Genomic DNA, 18,710 nt, shown 5'->3' on the forward strand with positions numbered 1-18,710 from the left:
GAAGATGGCTGCTTTGCCATCGCTAGGCTCAAAGCGCAAGTAGCCAAAGGTGGGGAGGAGGTGCTGGGGACCCCCTCCCCCCTGGGGGGGCGCAACCAGTGGGACCTCCCTCTTCCACATCAAGGGTATCCCCAGTTTGACTTGTCACTATGGACTCTATAGACTCTTAAGAGTCCCTAGAAATAGAAAAGTGACCATAGAGATAGAAAAGTGTAGAATCAAGTAGAATTCAGGACATTCAGGACAAAGACAGCAGTGGAGCATATGCCCAAGCTGCCCAGGGCAGGCACGCGCCTGGGGGGAGCATGCTCCTGAGGAGTGTGGAGGGTACCCTCCCAGGCGTGGAATAGCCGCTTGGGTGCACAGAGCGGCGCATGCACCCTGCAGCCGGGGGAGGGACAAGCCACCCATGGCAGACATTCGACGTGCCGTCTGCCTGCAGTCCCCAAGCTGTCAAAACGAAGGGGGAAGGGGTGAATGCCGCTGGCTAAGCAGCGCAGCTCCCCCCTTACCCCGATGGCTCAGGGTAGGCTTGGGAGTCGCGGTCGGGTGGCACACCAAATGTTACCCCTCTCAGAGAATAAACCTGGGGCGGACTGCCTCCACTGCAGCCCCCCTTCCTCTGCCACTGGACAAAGGGACAAATCCATGACTACGCATGTGTTTCCATGATTGTCCTGGCCAAATTGTGGCAGTTGGAGGCTGTGGACCAAAGAATTGGCCTATAACTCTATATGCCAGAGGTAGGGATGCTCAGGCCATTTGTGGCATTCCAAGACTCTCTAAGACTCCCTTAGGACTCTTCCCAGCCCTCTGTTCCCTCAAGTGGTTCTGACTGACTTGAGTTGAAATAATGCCCCTTGTTTTCCTGATAGAACATGCAGTGGTGTGCATGTCTGTGCATGCATAGAACCCTCTGGCTTTTGCATGATTGGAAAAATCATATCCAGAGTCAAATCAATTGCTCTATCCACTTTTGCTTCTAGTTTGCATATGGTCCCCAGAAGGTTTCCCCCAAGGGAATTTGAACCTTGGGCTGAAAAAAAGATATTCCACTGCTGCTATAGACACTTGGGAATAAGTTCCATTTGACTCAGCGGGGCTTTCATTTGAGTAGGCACGCATAGGATTGTGCCCATTCTCTTCACATTTGAGTTGCACCCAATCTTTGTTACTGTGGCTTTCCCAGCTCAGATGATGGATATTTACACTGCTGCAGGAAAGTGTCCCAAGATTAGTAAAAAGAAAGTGCAAAAGCATGAAATTCCCCCTCACAGACCTACAATTGTCAGAGTGGTTTAAGAGTCAATCCCTCTTCCCAAGGAACTATGGGAATTGCAGCTCTGTGAGGGGGAGCAGGGGTCTCCTAACAACTCTCAGCACCCTTAAAAAACTACAGTTCCCAGCTGGAAGCCCTTACAGTGGTGCCTCGCAAGATGAAAATAATTCGTTCCGCGAGTCTTTTCGTCTTGCGATGTTTTTCGTCTTGCGAAGCACGGTCCGTCGCAACTGCGCCTCTTCAAGCGGCTTTAGGAAAAAAGCAAACAAGCTCGCAAGACGTTTTCATCTTGCGAAGCGACGCAAAAACTGAAAAACCCTTTCGTCTTGCGCGTTTTTCGTTTTGCGAGGCATTCGTCTTGCGGGGCACCACTGTACTGGTTAAATGTCTGATACAGATGGTATTGCAGATGAGCCCAAAGGAATATACACAAGGGGGGAGGCTGTAATAAAATATCTGGTGTGATGGCAGCCATCATGTCATTCTCAAGCCTAGCATGGAGAGATCTGATACCTGTACAGTCATACCTCTGGTTGCGAACGTGATCCATGCGGGAGGCACGTTCACAACCCACAGCATTCACAGCCTGAAGCGCCATGTCTGCGCACATGCGTGATGCGATTTGGCACTTCTGCGCATGTGTGTGGCATCATTTGCACTTCTGCACATACCTGTGCATGAGCGCCAAAATCTGGAAGAAACCCGTTCCTGTACTTCCGGGTTCAGCGTGGTCCACAACCCGAAAACGTGCAACCCGCAGCGTTTGTAACCTGAGGTATGACTGTATCAGCTAGGACTAAGCCAGCATTTCTTGGACATGAATTCTCTGTTTTGTTTTGCCTTCAAAAAATTTATTTTTCAACCTCCTTCTGACATATTGAGGAACATCAGTCCACCGATGGAGAATGTTTGGCACAATGGTCTCCCCAGTTTCACCACCCATGAATTGTGTGTGCAACTGTGAATCCAATTCTGATGTTGTTTAATATTCATTCAATATTGTCGAAAGACAAAATGGGGTTGAGGCCTCTCCTCTTCCCAGTCCCTCTCTCTCTTGGACCATTGCTTTCTTCAGTCACTCAGATCTTTCTCATAAGAGAGTTTTCTGAGGAAAAACTGTTGGGAGAATTACACCACTCATCTCATAAATATTCAAGAAAATCTCCCCCCCCCCCCACCCAGCCCACACAATTTTACCACCTGCAAAGAGCATGAAGAGAATTTTTGGAGGCCATTTTCACGTAACAGAAGTTGGCAGGGAAACTTTCTGAACTTCATTAGAGTTACATGCTTGCAATCTGAGGTTCATGCAAGGAGTAAGCCATTACAATGAGAAAGTTGCTAGCCACCTCCGCATGATCTTCATGAAGTAAATTAATTCAGGAATTCCCCTGTAGCATCTTCTCCTCCGCTTTGACATTTCGGGAGTACTGAGAAGAGAATTACTCCACAGTATGGTGCGCCCCTTCTTAGATGCTCTTTTCTTACTTCTGCTATTTTCCATGAAGGATGCTGCCTGTCCTTTCCCCTTCAACGTCCCCCTCCAGCCTTTCCCTTCTTGTTCCCTTCCCTCTTCTACACTGAATAGCCCAACTACAGACTTCAGTTATTTTCATTTACAGAATTTTTTTCCTTCAGCAGCTATCCGTTATCAAGCTGCGCCCACTTGGCATTTTCTTTGTTCTAACCTGACCCTTTCATTTAGCACTGAAACACTTATTCTCATTGTTTAATGGTTTCTGTTTCATTGTGGTTATATTCCTCATGTGATTTTTTTTTTAAAAAAAGAGCATTTTCAGCTTCTTGCACGGCTTCTGTGTCAGCTTCTATACTCACCATCTATAATTACACCTTCCACTAAATATTCATCCTCAGCAGCATGTCTATTAACTTCCTTTTTGACCTCTGCTGCCATTCATCTGATATGCTGAATTCACTTGCTGCTTCTCCTGTATTCCCCCCCTTTCTTCCCATCCAAATATCCAAGTCTCTCCATTCACTGCTTGTCCTCATTCCTATTTCTTCACCTTGTAGTCCTTCCATTCTGGACAGATGCTGAGGCATAATGGTCAACACACAGACTGCTAAAAGTGATCAGATCGTGTAGAGAGTGCTACTTTGGACCCAGATTTATTAATAGCCCAGATCCACATACTCACCATCTTTGGCCTAGGCTCCAGATTCCCCCCCCCTGTTTTGTTTAGTGGAGGACCTCTTTGGCAAGATATCCCAAATGGTGCTCTCTTCCTGAATGGTAAAAGGTAAAGGACCCCCGGATGGTTAAGTCCAGTCAAACTTGACTATGGGGTTGCAGTGCTCATCTCATGTGGCCAGCATGACTAAACCGCTTCTGGCACAGTGGGACACCGTGACAGAAACCAGAGCACACGGAAATGCCGTTTACCTTCCTGCTGCAGTGGTACCTTTTATCTACTTGCACTGGCATGCTTTTGAACTGCTAGGTTGGCAGGAGCTGGGACCCCGTCATGGGGATTCGAATTGCTGACCTTCCAATCAGCAAGCCCAAGAGGCTCAGTGGTTTAGACCAGTGTTTCCCAACCTTGTGCCTCCAGCTGTTTTTGGACTACAATTCCCATCATCCCTTGCCACTGGTCTTGCTAGTCAGGGATAATGGGAGTTGTAGTTCAAAAACAGCTGGAGGCACAAGGTTGGGAAACACTGGTTTAGACCACAGTGCCACCAACTCCCATTTCCTGAATGGACCCCGCCTCCTTACCATTGTCACTATCAAAAATAAGAAAGCAAGCCAAATGGAAAGATCTTGTTTGCTCTCATATGTGTGAAGAGATGCAAGTCACATTCACAGGATATATTTAAAGCACCATGCTACCACTTTAAACAGCCATGGCTTCCCCAAAGAATTCTGTGAGTTATAGTTTGTTAACTCACCTATATTCCTCCTTGAGCTAAAATTCCCAGATTTCCCTGTGATTAACTGCGAAACCACGCTAGAAATGGAAGCTCTAGGAGAGTAATAGGGGCCTCCTAACAAACACCTTCATCCTTAACCAACTGCAGCTCCCATAATTCTTTGGAAGAAGCCATGACTGTTTAAAGTGGCATCATAATGTTTTGAGTGTATGGCATGGCTGTGGCACCAGTCAGTAGCCTGCAACAGCAAGGAGGAAGAGAGGGTGGCGCAACTAGGCCCCCAAATACCGATTCCTGACTTCATCCCTGACCATCTTTAATGCTCTGCCGTGATAGCCATTATAATTGCTAGCAATTTCCCCCCCAACTTTATTTCACTTTTGGAGCTTATCAGCTGCCGTTGCGGCTAATAGGCATGCAAGGTGACACAAGCAATCAGAACTGTAGAATGTGAGAGTTGTTCTAATTTCTTCAGATGAACGCTTATAATAAACTAGCAAAAGAAGCCATTTATGTCCGAGAAGCTTGGCTTTTAAGATGCTGCTTTAATCCAATTGTGGTTTCCTTACAAACTAAGTAGAAATTATATTTGTTAATTTGTTTCCTTTCCATGTTCTATAGATGTTTCCTGCAATGAAGTAACTTGTATGTGGAAGTTTCCTAACACATAGAAAACAATGAAGGAAAATGTAGCCTATCTACTTTAGATTCTTTCATTGCAGTGCTTCCGCAGCCAGCCATTTTTTAAAGGAAAGGCGTGGCATGTTTATTTCTTAATTGTAAATGAAGCCTTGCACTGTGGTGAGAAGTAAGTCCCACTGTATTCAATGGAGCTAACTCCTAGGTAACTGAGTAAAGACTGGGTAGCCTTACACTGCAATCCTAAGCATTTTCCCTCAGACGTAAGTCTCACTGAGTTCAATAGGATTTACTCTCTGGTATGTTCCTGATGGAGAAGCTCTATGCAGTCAGCAAAAACAAGACCTGGAGCTGACTGTGGCTCAGATCAGCAGCTTCTTATAGGAAAATTCAAGCTTAAACTGAAGAAAATGGGAAAAACCACTGGGCCGGTAAGATACAATCTAAATCAAATCACATATGAATACACAGTGGAAGTGAGGAACAGGTTTAAGGATTTAGATTTGGTGGACAGAGTGCCTGAAGAACTATAGATGGATGCTCATAACATTATATAGGAGGCAGCAACGAAAACCATCCCAATGAAAAGGAAATGCAAGAAAGCAAAGTGGCTGTCCAACGAGGCTTTACAAATAGAGGGGTAGAGAAGGCAAGCAAAATGTGAGGGAGATAGTGAAAGATACAGGAAATTGAATGCAGATTTCCAAAAAATAGCAAGGAGAGACAAGAAGGCCTTCTTAAATGAGCAATGCAAAGAAATAGAGGAAAACAATAGAATGGGAAAAAACAGATATCTGTTCAAGAAAATTGGAGATATGAAAGGAACATTTCGAAGAATTGATGGTTTTGAATTATGGTGCTGGAGGAGACTCTCCAGAGCCAGTGTGGTGTAGTGGTTAAGAGCAGTAGACTCGTAATCTGGGGAACCGGGTTCACGTCTCTGCTCCTCCACATGCAGCTGCTGGGTGACCTTGGGCTGGTCACACTTCTCTGAAGTCTCTCAGCCCCACTCACCTCACAGAGTGTTTGTTGTGGGGGAGGAAGGGAAAGGAGAATGTTAGCCGCTTTGAGACTCCTTTGGGTAGCGATAAAGCGGGATATCAAATCCAGACTCCAAACTCTTGAGAGTCCCATGGACTGCAAGAAGATCAAACCTATCCATTCTGAAGGAAATCAGCCCTGAGTGCTCACTGGAAGGACAGATTGTGAAGTTGAGGCTCTAATACTTTGGCCACCTCATAAGAAGAGAAGACTCCCTGGAAAAGACCCTGATGTTGGGAAAGATTGAGGGCACAAGGAGAAGGGGATGACAGAGGACGAGATGGTTGGACAGTGTTCTCGAAGCTACCAGCATGAGTTTGGCCAAACTGCGGGAGGCAGTGGAAGACAGGAGGGCCTGGTGTGCTCTGGTCCATGGAGTCACGAAGAGTCGGACACGACTAAACAACTAAACAACATGTTCCTGATCATACTACTAATCATTATTAGCAGTGTATCCCACCTTTTCCCCTGACTCAAGACAGCTTACAGCTACAATTGTATTTAATTCCATTTATTTGTTGGAGGTGTGGTACATGATCCCTTCTCTCGCACATTTTTTCTTTACAACAATCCTGTGAGGTAGGTTAGGCCGAGAGGTTGCACTTTGCTCAAGGTGACAGATGTAGATGTGTATCTGACTTATATGTGTGTGGCGAGATAAATTCAGGAGAAGCTTCCAGATGTTAAAGAGAAAGTCCCTTTTCCATTGGAGAACTGTTGGAGGATACAAATGATATTTTGGAATCACTGGGACCTATTACACCAGTGTTTAACCTTAAAGATTGTTAATATTCAACACACATCTCTCTTCTAAAATCTCTCTTCTGAATTCTTTTTTGTTTGTTTATTGTTACAATGAGAAGTTTTTTATAAATGGACTTTCAAGGTCACCAGCAATTTCTTGACAAGGGCTTAGTTACAAAATAAAAAGGAGGACCAACGGTGTCCATGTTTCTGTTGCTCTGCTTCCTTCTCATTCCATTTCATATTTACACCATGCTCCTCTTTTACAAATCTCTCCCAATAATTATAATGCATAGTTATTGCGGAGATTTATTCAGTCTCAATATTATTTCCATTTCATAATATTTCATTAAACTTTATTTGTGTGTCATTAAACGCACACCCTCTCCGTTCCTACGCTGTAGTTATCTTGTCATCATAAATCCACCCTTAATGGGATTTTATTTCTCTACTAACAATAAAAAGTAATGGAAAAAAATGAAAATTTTGCAACAAATGATTGCGAAGAGCAGAAACTGAACCAGTGGGCTGGAAAAATGAGATAAGTATTTTTCTTCTTCTTCACTTATGCAGCAATATATTAACAATTTATGTGCCATCAATTCAAATTGTCTAATTGGATTGGAGGAATTTGGACAATAAGTCTGAAGGGCTGTCTTGGAGGAACCATTTTCTGTGATTTCGGAAACATTTTTTAAGATATTCGGCAGTAAGAAAAGGAAAGAAAAATAACCTGGCTTCCAAAGACCGCCACAGGATGATGAATAAAAGGCCATTGCCAGTATAAATTACATGCATTCTTATATACCTAGCCTTTTCCAGGACTCAGTAAAAGTAGATGACTATCCCTTCCACAAACTCTCATCTTCTTTCAGATTGCCATTATATAAATTCAAAAACAACAGCTGAATTGTATGCTAAAATGCTCACAATTTTATATATATAGAAGCCAACAACCAACTTCCCTTCCTTGACGTCCTAATCTACAAAAAACCTGATGGCTCCCTAGGACACACTATCTACCGGAAAAAAACACACACCAACCGCTACTTACATGCACAATCACACCACCACCCTGCACAAATAAACTCCGTAGCCAAGACTCTCATCTCCAGAACCAAACGCCTGGCTGACAAAGACCACTTGACAACTGAGTTACAGAATCTCTCAAATGTGTTAATTGCCAATGGATACCAGCAAAACAGGGTTACGAAGCTAATCCAAAAAGAAACACCCCCCAAAAACCAAGACACAGAAGAAAACAATGGCATGGCCCTCCTTCCTTATATCAAGGGCACTACAGATAAAATTAGCAAAATCCTCCATAAACACAATATCAAAACAGCCTTTTGCACCAACCAAAAAATAGCCAATATCCTCAGAAACCCCAAGGATAAAATCCAGTTGGAAAACCAAGGGGTCTATGAAATACCCTGCAAAGTCTGCCCAGCCACGTACATTGGACAAACAAACAGACGAATAAATGCACGTATCGCAGAACACAAGAATGCCGTCAAAAAAGAAGAAAAAACTTCCTCTCTTTTCCAACACATGAAAGAAACAGGACACGAAATTAATTTTGCAGATTCCAAATTGCTCTTTAACATGGAACATCACCACAAGAGAATAATCATGGAAGCCATCGAGATAGAGAAACACCCTCACAACATGAACAAGCGTGACGACACATCCCGCTTGCCAGACATCTGGAAATTAGCCCTCCCCACAAAAACTGACACCAGATCCAGAGGCACACAGAACGCCATCACCAATCAACCACACCAGACCCAAACCCAGACCCTCTCCACAGATAAATTACAGACACCATCCAGTAGCCAAACCATGGTGGCACCTCCGGATGCTGCACCCCCCTGCAATCCCTACACAGATCTGGCTGACACAGGCCACAAAACCACAGCTCGCCCCTATACACGAAGCCAAGCCAGAGCACAACTAAGTGCAGTACAGCCATCTTCTCAGAAAAACTCTTCACAAAGTTCAAGAGGTCAAGACACAAAGACTTTAGCAACTAATCCACACCTAATGACCCACCTAAGTGGTACTCAGGATATCACTCAAGAAATCACTCAAGATATCCCTCAAGTAATTAAGGAACAAAAGAAGAAAAGGCACACTAGCCTGGGAACTTCCTCTCTGCCCAGAACATTGGAGGCTATACACCACACCCCCTCAACAGTATTTATAGGAACTCAAACACTGAGATCCTGCTCTGTTCCAGTAACAAGAAGCCGAAAGCACCAGCCTGAAGATGACGAGTGAGACCTCGTCGAAACGTCGCCTAGACACCCCAACTTTTACACGGGAAGACACCCGAGGACACCAAAACCTGCATATACACACACACACACACACACACACACACACACAATGAATTAGAGGACCATCTGACTTCATGCGGTACCTACCTATACGTTCAGGAATTTAACGGCGTGGCTCCTGTAGGTACCCCACAATTTGTAGAGAGGTGATTTCTACCAGAGAGAAAGCCTTCTTGGTGTTGGCACCTCAGTTGTGCAGTGCTGTTTCCAGAGAAGTTCTCCTAGTAAACACATGTCATTTTTATTCTTCCAAGCTTCACCTGGCCAATGGAATCTGCTGCCTGGCATTGTGGAAGGGATCAGTCAACATTGCATAATGATAATATTTTGCATCTACACACCCCTTTATATACAAAACCTTAGTAACTCTAATAGCAATACTGTAATGTAACTTAATATAATTACCCCCAAATTGCAGGTGGGGGCTGTGATTGGGAGCTGGGTGGTTTGACACAAGGTGCTATGAAATTCGTGACAAAGGTGAGATCTAAACCCAATAGTATCTTGGTTCATATATGCCACTAATTCCCAGTGTTTTGTCAAGGACCACAATTTGGAAGGAGATGAAGGAAACTGCAGTGTTAGTACCCACAAAACCAGCAACAAGTCCTAATGGGGGCTATAGAATTCCATATTTCAGCTGGTTTTTCTTCAACTGCCTCTTTGTTTTAGGGATATGTATACAGTCAGAGACAGTGGTACATGATGCACCTAAGGCAAGGGACAAAATCACTTATTTTTAGAACAGACTCCTCGGGCTCTTTAAGCATAAACCATCATGGCAGCATCTGCTATTTATTTGTCAATATTTCATTATTTTAGTTACTTCTGTTGCAATAGCAACAAGAATTTCATTCTGTTCACTTCGTTCTATGCCCTTCCTCTCAGTTTTCTCATGAGCAGTGGACTCAACCTTCTAGGTACAGCAATAGCAGGGTTGGGTTGAAGCTGTGGGAATGTTGGGGATACTAGGAGGGGATATATTGATTTAACAGTATCCTTCCTCACTCACGCTTGTGAGTCAGCAGCAGAGCAACATCGCGCAAGCCACGCCCCCCAGGCCAGCTGATTGGCTGGCTAGGGGATGATGCGGCCAGGGATCCCCTCAGTCGCGCGGAGGCTGAGAGCCAGCCCCCGTGCACGTGGAGAGGGCATGAAGGCCGCAACTCCACCTCCTCTCAAGTTTGGAAGTGGTTTTGGTAGATTCGTTTGAATCTCTTTACTTAAGCAATCCAATCTGGTTTTGTTCAGATTGGATTTGGTCCCTGGTAAGTCCCCTTTTATCCCTCCTAAAAAGAATAAAGACACAAAAAACGTCTTTTAAAAGTAACAAGAAGCAGTGCAGTCTTTAGCATATGTGCCGCCGGGGTGCAAAGATCAACCCAGCGTCCCCAAATTTAGTTTAGCTGCCCCCAAATGAACTTTTATTATGATGTAAGAGTTAATTTCATGTGCATGGCACCATTGAGAATGACAAGCGCTGCTGTTGTGAATGACAAACACCACCGCTGGCGTGACGTGTCTTTGATATATGAGTGCACAAAGTCGAAAGTCCTTTACTGAAACAGTAGGTATACATTTCAGTAATACATAGGTACATATGTATTTTGTTTTTCTAGTTTGAGCAAAATTTTTTATTCTTTCATAACAGGTAGATACTTAAGAGCTTAGGCGGCTTCAGCAGCGGGCGCCTGGCGCCCCCCGCAGAATTCAGCACCCAGATGCCCTACACCCCTTGCACCTCCGGGTAAAGACGGCCCTGACAAGAAGTTTACTCACATTCAGTTCACAGTTGGATCCCTGAAGGCAGGCTTTAGCTTAGAGTTACAGAAAAGGGTTTGAGTTCATCCCATATGGGAATGAGCCTATGTCCTGGTGGCTGAGAGCCCGCAGTCAGCAAAAGAAATCAGTATCAAGACAGCAGGGCACAAAGAGGAAGAAGGGTCAAAAGAGGAAGATGGCTGCATGACCACACCCACATACCTGGTCACATGCAGGTGAAGGAAGCTCCAGACCAGGTGTGACAGGAAGTCCTCCTGGCTGTGGAGTAACACCCCTTGCATGTCCACTCTGGGCAAACAGGAAGTGTTGTACTTGACTGCTTATGTCACATCCCACAGAAGCAAATTATAATGTATTGCCCCTTAATCTTTCAAGCTATGGATCGCACCACAAGGTTGGAATCAGCAAACTATAAGTATGAGCATCCATAGATTCTATAGAGAATGTTCATTGCTTCCAATGAAAATAGGGACGCCCTAAGGAAAAGGCAGTGAGAGATTTTACTTTCTTGGGCTCCATGATCACTGCAGATGGTGACAGCATCCACAAAATTAAAAGACACCTGCTTCTTGGGAGAAAAGCAATGACAAACCTAGACAGCATCTTAAAAAGTAGAGACATCACCTTGCCAACAAAGGTTCGTATAGTAAAAGTGATAGTTTTCCCAGTAGTGATGTATGGAAGTGAGAGCTGGACCATAAAGAAGGCCGAAGAATTGATGCTTTTGAATTATGGTGCTGGAGGAGACTCTTGAGAGTCCCATCAAGAAGATCAAACCTATCCATTCTGAAGGAAATCAGCCTTGAGTGCTCACTGGAAGGACAGATCCTGAAGCTGAGGCTCCAATACTTTGGCCACCACATGAGAAGAGAAGACTCCCTGGAAAAGACCCTGATGTTGGGAAAGATGGAGGGCACAAGGAGAAGGTGATGACAGAGGATGAGATGGTTGGATGGTGTTCTCAAAGCTACAAGCATGAGTTTGACCAAACTGTGGGAGGCAGTGGAAGACAGAAGTGCCTGGCGTGCTCTGGTCCATGGGGTCACAAAGAGTCGGACACGACTAAACGACTAAACAACAACAACAAGGAAAAGTGGGACATTCCGGAATCAAATCAGAAATGGCTTCTGTAAATCTGGGGCTGTCCCTGGAAAACAAGGACACTTGGAAATTCTGCTCCCTCTAGGTAACTCTACTCAGGCTGGCTTTCTGCTATCAAGACTTCATGCTTGAATAGAAAATATAAAACGTGTGACCTTGTTCTTCCTAGAAAGTTTTCTGTGCATTTTTTTTTAAAGCTGAAGTGTGAGACACCTAGATGCTTGTGTTGTTGCTGCTTTATTTCACCCCTATCTATCAGCATCGCTAAATGTAGGTTCTGAGCTAATGCTAGCTGGCAGGCAACTGAGGTACAAAAGAATGCTTTTCTGCCACAGCTGGCTGCTCATTTCCTAATACAGTGAAATGTTTCCTCTTGAGCCTATAGGCCTGTCACCGGGCAAAAGTTCTTCAGCTGTTATAAATGCAGATTGATTTTTTTTCCTGGTGCCTCATTCTTGTTGCTTCCACTCCAAACCTGATGACAAAGCCCTTTTGTAATCTATATGCTTGAGTGAATGCCAACACCTTCTTTGTGCAGCTGACTCTTGGCTGGATATAGTTAGTTGCACTTTTTTAAAAAAAGAAGTAGAGTGTTTGTCATCCTAGAATATTTTGCAAGCTATTTGCCCAGCAGGTACTGGCACTGTTTCGCTTTATAATTTAATTTGACCCTGCATCCTGAAAACCCACTGTAATTGCTGTGTATTCGCCTTTCACTAATTTTATTCTCGTATCTGTCCTTTCAAACAAATGCTTCTTAAAATATCAGTATTTCTTGCAATGTACACCGACAGTCTCAAGTGGAAATGGATAAAGGAATCATTATCTACACAATAGTGGCAAGGTCTGCCATCTTTGCAAGACTTCCTTATAAGTAGGGAGAATGCCATAACAATGGTCTAGACCCTCCAAGTGTCCTTATTTGTCAGGGACAACCAGATTTACAGAAGCTGTCTTGGTTTCTGATTTGATCCCAGTATGTCCTGCTTTTCCTTAGGATGTCCCTGTTTTCATCATAGAAATGTTGGAAAGTATGGAGTTATGTGATCCCCGAGCCAAGGAGATATGTAACTATGCAACCTTTAGAAGACAGGTGAAGGCAGCCCTGTATAGGGAAGTTTTTTTGGGTTTTTTAATGTTTAATGTTTAATGTTTCGTTATATTTTTATATATGTTGGAAGCAACCCAGAGTAGCTAGGGCAACCCATTCTGATGGGTGGGGTATAATAACAGTAATAATAGTAGTAGTAGTAGTAGTAGTAGTAGTAGTAGTAATAATAATAATAATAATAATAATAATAATAATAATAATATAGGACATCCCTATTTTCATCAAAGAAAAATTGGAGGGTATGCCACATGCAGAGATATTTGGTTCCTATAGGAAGGTGGGGAGAAGCAGCAAATTCCTTCTAGTCCTGTAAACTAGGGATGGGCTACAGAGGCTGATGGACCAACTCCCATTAGTCTCAACCAGTGTTGCCAGTGGTCAGGGATACAGTAGTACCTTGGTTCTCAAACACTTTGGTTCTCAAACGCCGAAAACTTGAAAGTAAGTGTTCCGGTTTTTTAACTATTTTTGGAAGCCAAACGACTGATACGGCTGTCGGCTATAGTTTCTGGGTCGCCTGCAGCAATCAGAAGCTGCGCCTTGGATTTCGAACATTTTGGAAGTCAAATGGACTTCCAGAATGAATTAAATTTGGTGCTTTTGTTTTTGCTATTTATTTTGTGTTTTTGTTTCCATGCTTTTTTGGTTAATTTGTTTTTTGTGACTGTGTGGAACTCAGTTCAGCTATTGATTGATTGATTGATTGATTGTGTGACTGCGGACATGGATAAAAGCCCCCCCCCCCATCCAAACAATGACTATCATCAGTGCAGGGAAGGAAGAAATTATTTTTTTTCATTTTTATCATCTACAATACTGTCTTATTTATTTTATAGTAAAGTACATTGATAATTGCTTTCATTTTATGGATCAATGGTCTCGTTAGATAGTAAAATTAATGCTAAATGTTTTAGGGGTTGTTTTTAAAAGTCTGGAATGCATTAGTTTGTTTTGCATTACTTTCTATGGGAAAGCACACCTTGGTTTTGGAACGCTTCGGCTTTGGAACAGACTTCTGGAACGGATTAAGTTTGAGAACCAAGATACCACTGTATTAGAATAGGACGTCCCTATTTTCATTGGAGAAACGTTGGAGGGTATGATCGTCTGAGGGTACAAGATGTCATGATGTTGCTGAAGTTCATCCGATCACAGCCTTGTCACTGGTTAGGGATGGGAGAAAAGCTGGGAGCCCCACGAAGCCATAGCTCTCAACTTACAGATTTGAAAATAAGGGACCAGCAGCCTTGAAAATAAGGGATCAGCAGCCAAAATAAGGGATTTTCCCAGCACAGGTATGTTTAACTTCTGAGCCCCTCCGAGCCAAAGGCAGAAAGCCCAGCCAGCAGCCAAACGAAGCCTCAAGCGGTGGTTCCCGCAGTTCAGCAACCCTGCAAAGGGGATGCAGCAAGGAAAACCACCATCACCTCTCCGCTGGGAAGAGCTGAGCAAAGATGAGTCCCCAGGCAACGTGACCGATTTGATCAGCACAAGGCATGCAAGCTCCATCCCCCAGTTGTTCTTAGACTCCTTATTGGGTGAGCAATGCAGCCAAGCAACACAGTTGGAGCCTCCCTCCTCCCTGGCCGGCCGGCAGGGAGGGAGGGAGAGGAGCTGCTTCCTTTGAAACCCGGGAAATTTAAGGGACATCATTAATAAGGTACAGCAGCAGGACACGGCACTGGGATAAGGGACTTTCCCACCAAATAAGGGACGGTTGACAGCTATGCACCAAAGCAGCTTTGAGCTCTTGAAAGGAAAAGGGGGTCGGAAATCCCATCATATCTCTGTTTTCCCAAGCCCTCTCTTACCCAGCTTATCCCGAGGACATTCCACAGAGAGCTGTAGCAGCTTGCTGCCTATCATCTCATTACAAAACATTTATTCCTGGGTTGTAGTCAGATCACATAACCAAATACTGGCGGCGGAGACCTGCTGAAATGCAAGAATGACCCTGGAGTTGCATTGTCATACAGGGCCTGAAATAGGTATAGGAGAAATCAATTCAGCTTCAGCTGTTTAGCAGGGTAATCCTTTCCAGTACTTAGCACCTCCAAGTATCGGTGGCACTGCAGATGTATTTGATGTCTGTTTCAGTTTTAAGCTGTATATGGTATCTTTTTTTATTAGGCTGGTTTGGATTTGGATTTTTATGCTGGCCATCTCATTGTAGTATGGTTGTTGTGTTGCATTCAATACTTTTTTATCTTGGGTACAGTAAAACCTATTGGATGAGTTGTCTCATAAATAATCTTAATTCATTGATGCAAACAGAATTTATGTATGTTTTCATTCATTCATTTTTTTTTATCCTGCATGTCCATCCCATGGTCACAGGGCAAATTATAAATAAAACAATTGGCTCAACTAACACTCCCCAATAAAACCATTAAAAGAGTTAAAATAGAAGAGCAGTGCACCAATGTTGTTGGCATCTGTCTGTCTCGAGAGACAATGGGAGTGCACCTCCGGCATTATACACATATAGGAAAGTTTTTAATGTTTGATGTTATATTGTGCTTATAATATTCTGTTGGAAGTTGCCCAGAGTGGCTGGGTATGGGTTTCCCAAACCCAAAAATGACTGTGCAGGCAGTTTGAAACGGGCACCAAAATCCCTATTTTTCCTTAGCTAAAATCCATTAACTTGAGCTCTGAGTCAATGTATAAACAAAAACCTAGCTGTATAAACAAGTGCTCAGAGCCCTCTCCTTTATCAGTTTGTGACGGTGTGATGGCCTGGGATTCCGATTCAGAGGCTGAACCAGAGGAATCCCAGCCTGCACAGGAGTCCCCGCTTCCAGGGCCGGCTGAACTGGGGCAAGGCCTAGATTCTGAGGAGCCTGCACCTGTGTCAGATCCTCAGGAGCAGGCACCAGGTGAAACCATTCTGGCCCCAGAGGTGCTTGAGGACTCAGTGTCTACAGGTGAGCCTCCTCCAGGGCCCAGTAACCCTTCGGCCTCTCCTGAACTGCAGAGGCTTAGGGCAGAGAGGCGAAGGGAACTGGTGCTCGCCTTAAGGCCAGAGGAGGCGGGGCTCCAGGGGGCCGGGACCGCCCTGGCCTTAGAAGAAGATAAAGGTCAGTCAGCCCGGTCCCAGGTTGCGGGAGCAACGTCGTTGTTGGCTTCAGACCTTCCAGTGTTCCTGTTCCTTGCCTGGCCTCCTGCTCCTGACCTTCCAGCGTTCCTGTTCCCTGCCCGGCCTCCTGCTCCTGACCTTCCAGCGTTCCTGTTCCCTGCCCGACCTCCTGCTTCTGACCTTCCAGCGTTCCTGTTCCCTGCCCGGCCTCCTGCTTCTGACCTTCCAGCGTTCTTGTTCCTCGCCCGGCTCCCTGATTCGGACCTCGCCTCTCATCTTGTGAACTTGGACTACGGTAACGGTACCTTTCCCCCGGGGCCAGCACAGACGGCAAGGATGACCTTGGCTGTTCCAGTGGAGTAGGGATGACATGTCTGGGTCTTATCTTACCACACTCTGACCCACAGACCTAGTCCAGGAACAGCGCCAGAGTGTGTTCTTGGAGTTGGTGACCTCTTGCTCCAAGATAAGAGTATAGGAACAGGAATACTCTTTTATGGTCAGAAGTACAGGAAGGAATACCCTTTTATGGTTGAGAATACTGGAGCAGGAACATCTGTGATGTCAACCTGTGTGTACAAGCTGACATGGCTGGATTCCTGGGGAAGGAAGGAGAGGGTACCTGGAGGATATATATACTGCATGAAATTTCTCATTTCTTTGGACTTGCTGTGGACTGACCACACAAGTGCCTTTCTGCTGCTCTGGAGAGCAGAAATAAAGAACTCTTTCTCTGAACCAACCCTTGGTGTCATTTGACTTCCTTCCTCCCATCCAGGAGCAACGCAGAGCCCACCAGTCGGTAAAGTCTAATAAGGCTACACAGCCAGATGGGTGGGGAAATGAATGAATGAATGAATAAATAAATAAATAAATAAACACTAAGTCTTTTAGGCTTGCCTATCAGAAGGTTGGTGGTTCGAATCTGTGTGATAGGGTGAGCTCCCATTGCTCTGTCTCAGCTTCTGCCAACCTAGCAGTCTGAAAACATGCTAGTGCGAGAAGATAAATAGGTACCACTGTGGCAGGAAGTTAAACGGTGTTTCTGTGCACTCTGGTTTCTGTCACGGTGTCCCATTGTGCCAGAAGCAGTTTAATCATGCTGGCCACAAGACCTGCAAAGCTGTCTGTGGACAAACACTGGCTCCCTCGGCGTTTACCTCTTCTTAATCTTTTTCTACCTTATATAAATAATAAAGTTTTCTTCATCATCATCATCTTCTCCTTCTACTTCTTTTTCTTATTATAGTATTGATTGTAATAAAACCTCAAAGTGATTTAAGAAACACTTGAAAAATATTGATAAAAGGCAGTTAAAAACAAACATTCAAAAAGCAGAAATATAATTAAGAAATATAATTAAGATCAACAACAGACTAAAAACAAATTAAAACAGATGTAACTTCCACATGTCTGGATAAGCTAGCTGGCCTAAATAAAAATGATTTAAGCAGGTGCCTGAAAAAGTGAAGCTAAGGCACCTGCCTTCTGTCAATAGCCAAGGAGTTTCAAAGTGTTGGTTCTGCCACACTAAAAGATCCATTCTTGCCACTGTAGAATGAGATTATGTGGTACCTGTAATGGTGCCAACTCCTCAGATTGAAGTGGTTGAGTGGGCATAGATGGGGTAAGATGCTTTTTAAAGGTCCTTGTGCCTTAAGTTTGTACAAGGTACAACTATTAAGTTCTTTCTACAAAAATGTCTCTGGCTAGGGTTGAAATCTCCTTAAACATTGGAAAAACACACACTGCACTCTTTATAAGCATAGTGTACAATAGGGTTGCAATCCTATACACAGTTGTCTTTGAGTAAATCCCATTGATCTCAAAAGGACGTATTTCTTTGGAAACACGTGTAAGATTTTCCTGGAGCTATTACTGCTACTATAATCATCATCTAAAAACTGCAACACCTATCTGACACATTTGAGGCATTTAGCATGATATTCAAGGCTGAAATCTGAAAAACAGAGAGAGACTTTAATAAGATTTACTGAGGTGAAAAAATACAAGAGCTTATCTTAAGAGGAGAAGAGAGGAAAAAATATATATTCTGAAATAATCAGATAAAATGCTTGACCTGCACCTTGCTCCTAGATAAGGCTTTTCCATTCTTTGTCATAAAAACCGTGTTTAGCATTTAAATAAGATGTTGCTCAACTATATTGCATGCAGTACATATTTTATTTTGAAAAGGTTTGCTTTTTTTGAGATTCACAGTCCTTCACACTTTCTCATAGAGTGGACCCTCTGGATACGTAACTTTCGGGTTAAGAACACGGCATACTTCTGGGAGCGCGCACACGCAGAAGTGCTCTGCACGCCACATGTGTGCACAGAAGCAGCACCTCTCCCTATGTACTTTTTGGGTTGCGGACAGACCCAAAAAGGCTTGTGGAACTGGGGGAAGGACCTGGCTCAGTAGCAGTTGCCATTACCACTACAATATTCATAAACGAACCACTTCAGTGACTAAATTTCAAATTCCATTTAATGCACCCACTAAAACCTGTATCATATCATAGAAATAAGTTTACCCATAATAAGGGCAATGTATAAAAACCATTTCCCAAAGTGTATTTGTTTTATTAATTCAATAACTCTTGCCGAGGTCATTAAAAGTCATTTTTTTTCCTATTCGTGCCATAATGGGACAAATTCTTACTTATGGAAAACAACAGGCTACAAACCGTCTTCTTTTTT

The sequence above is a fragment of the Podarcis melisellensis genome (assembly GCF_964234715.1).
Source record: "Podarcis melisellensis genome assembly, chromosome: 17".
Taxonomy (NCBI): Eukaryota; Metazoa; Chordata; class Lepidosauria; order Squamata; family Lacertidae; genus Podarcis; species Podarcis melisellensis.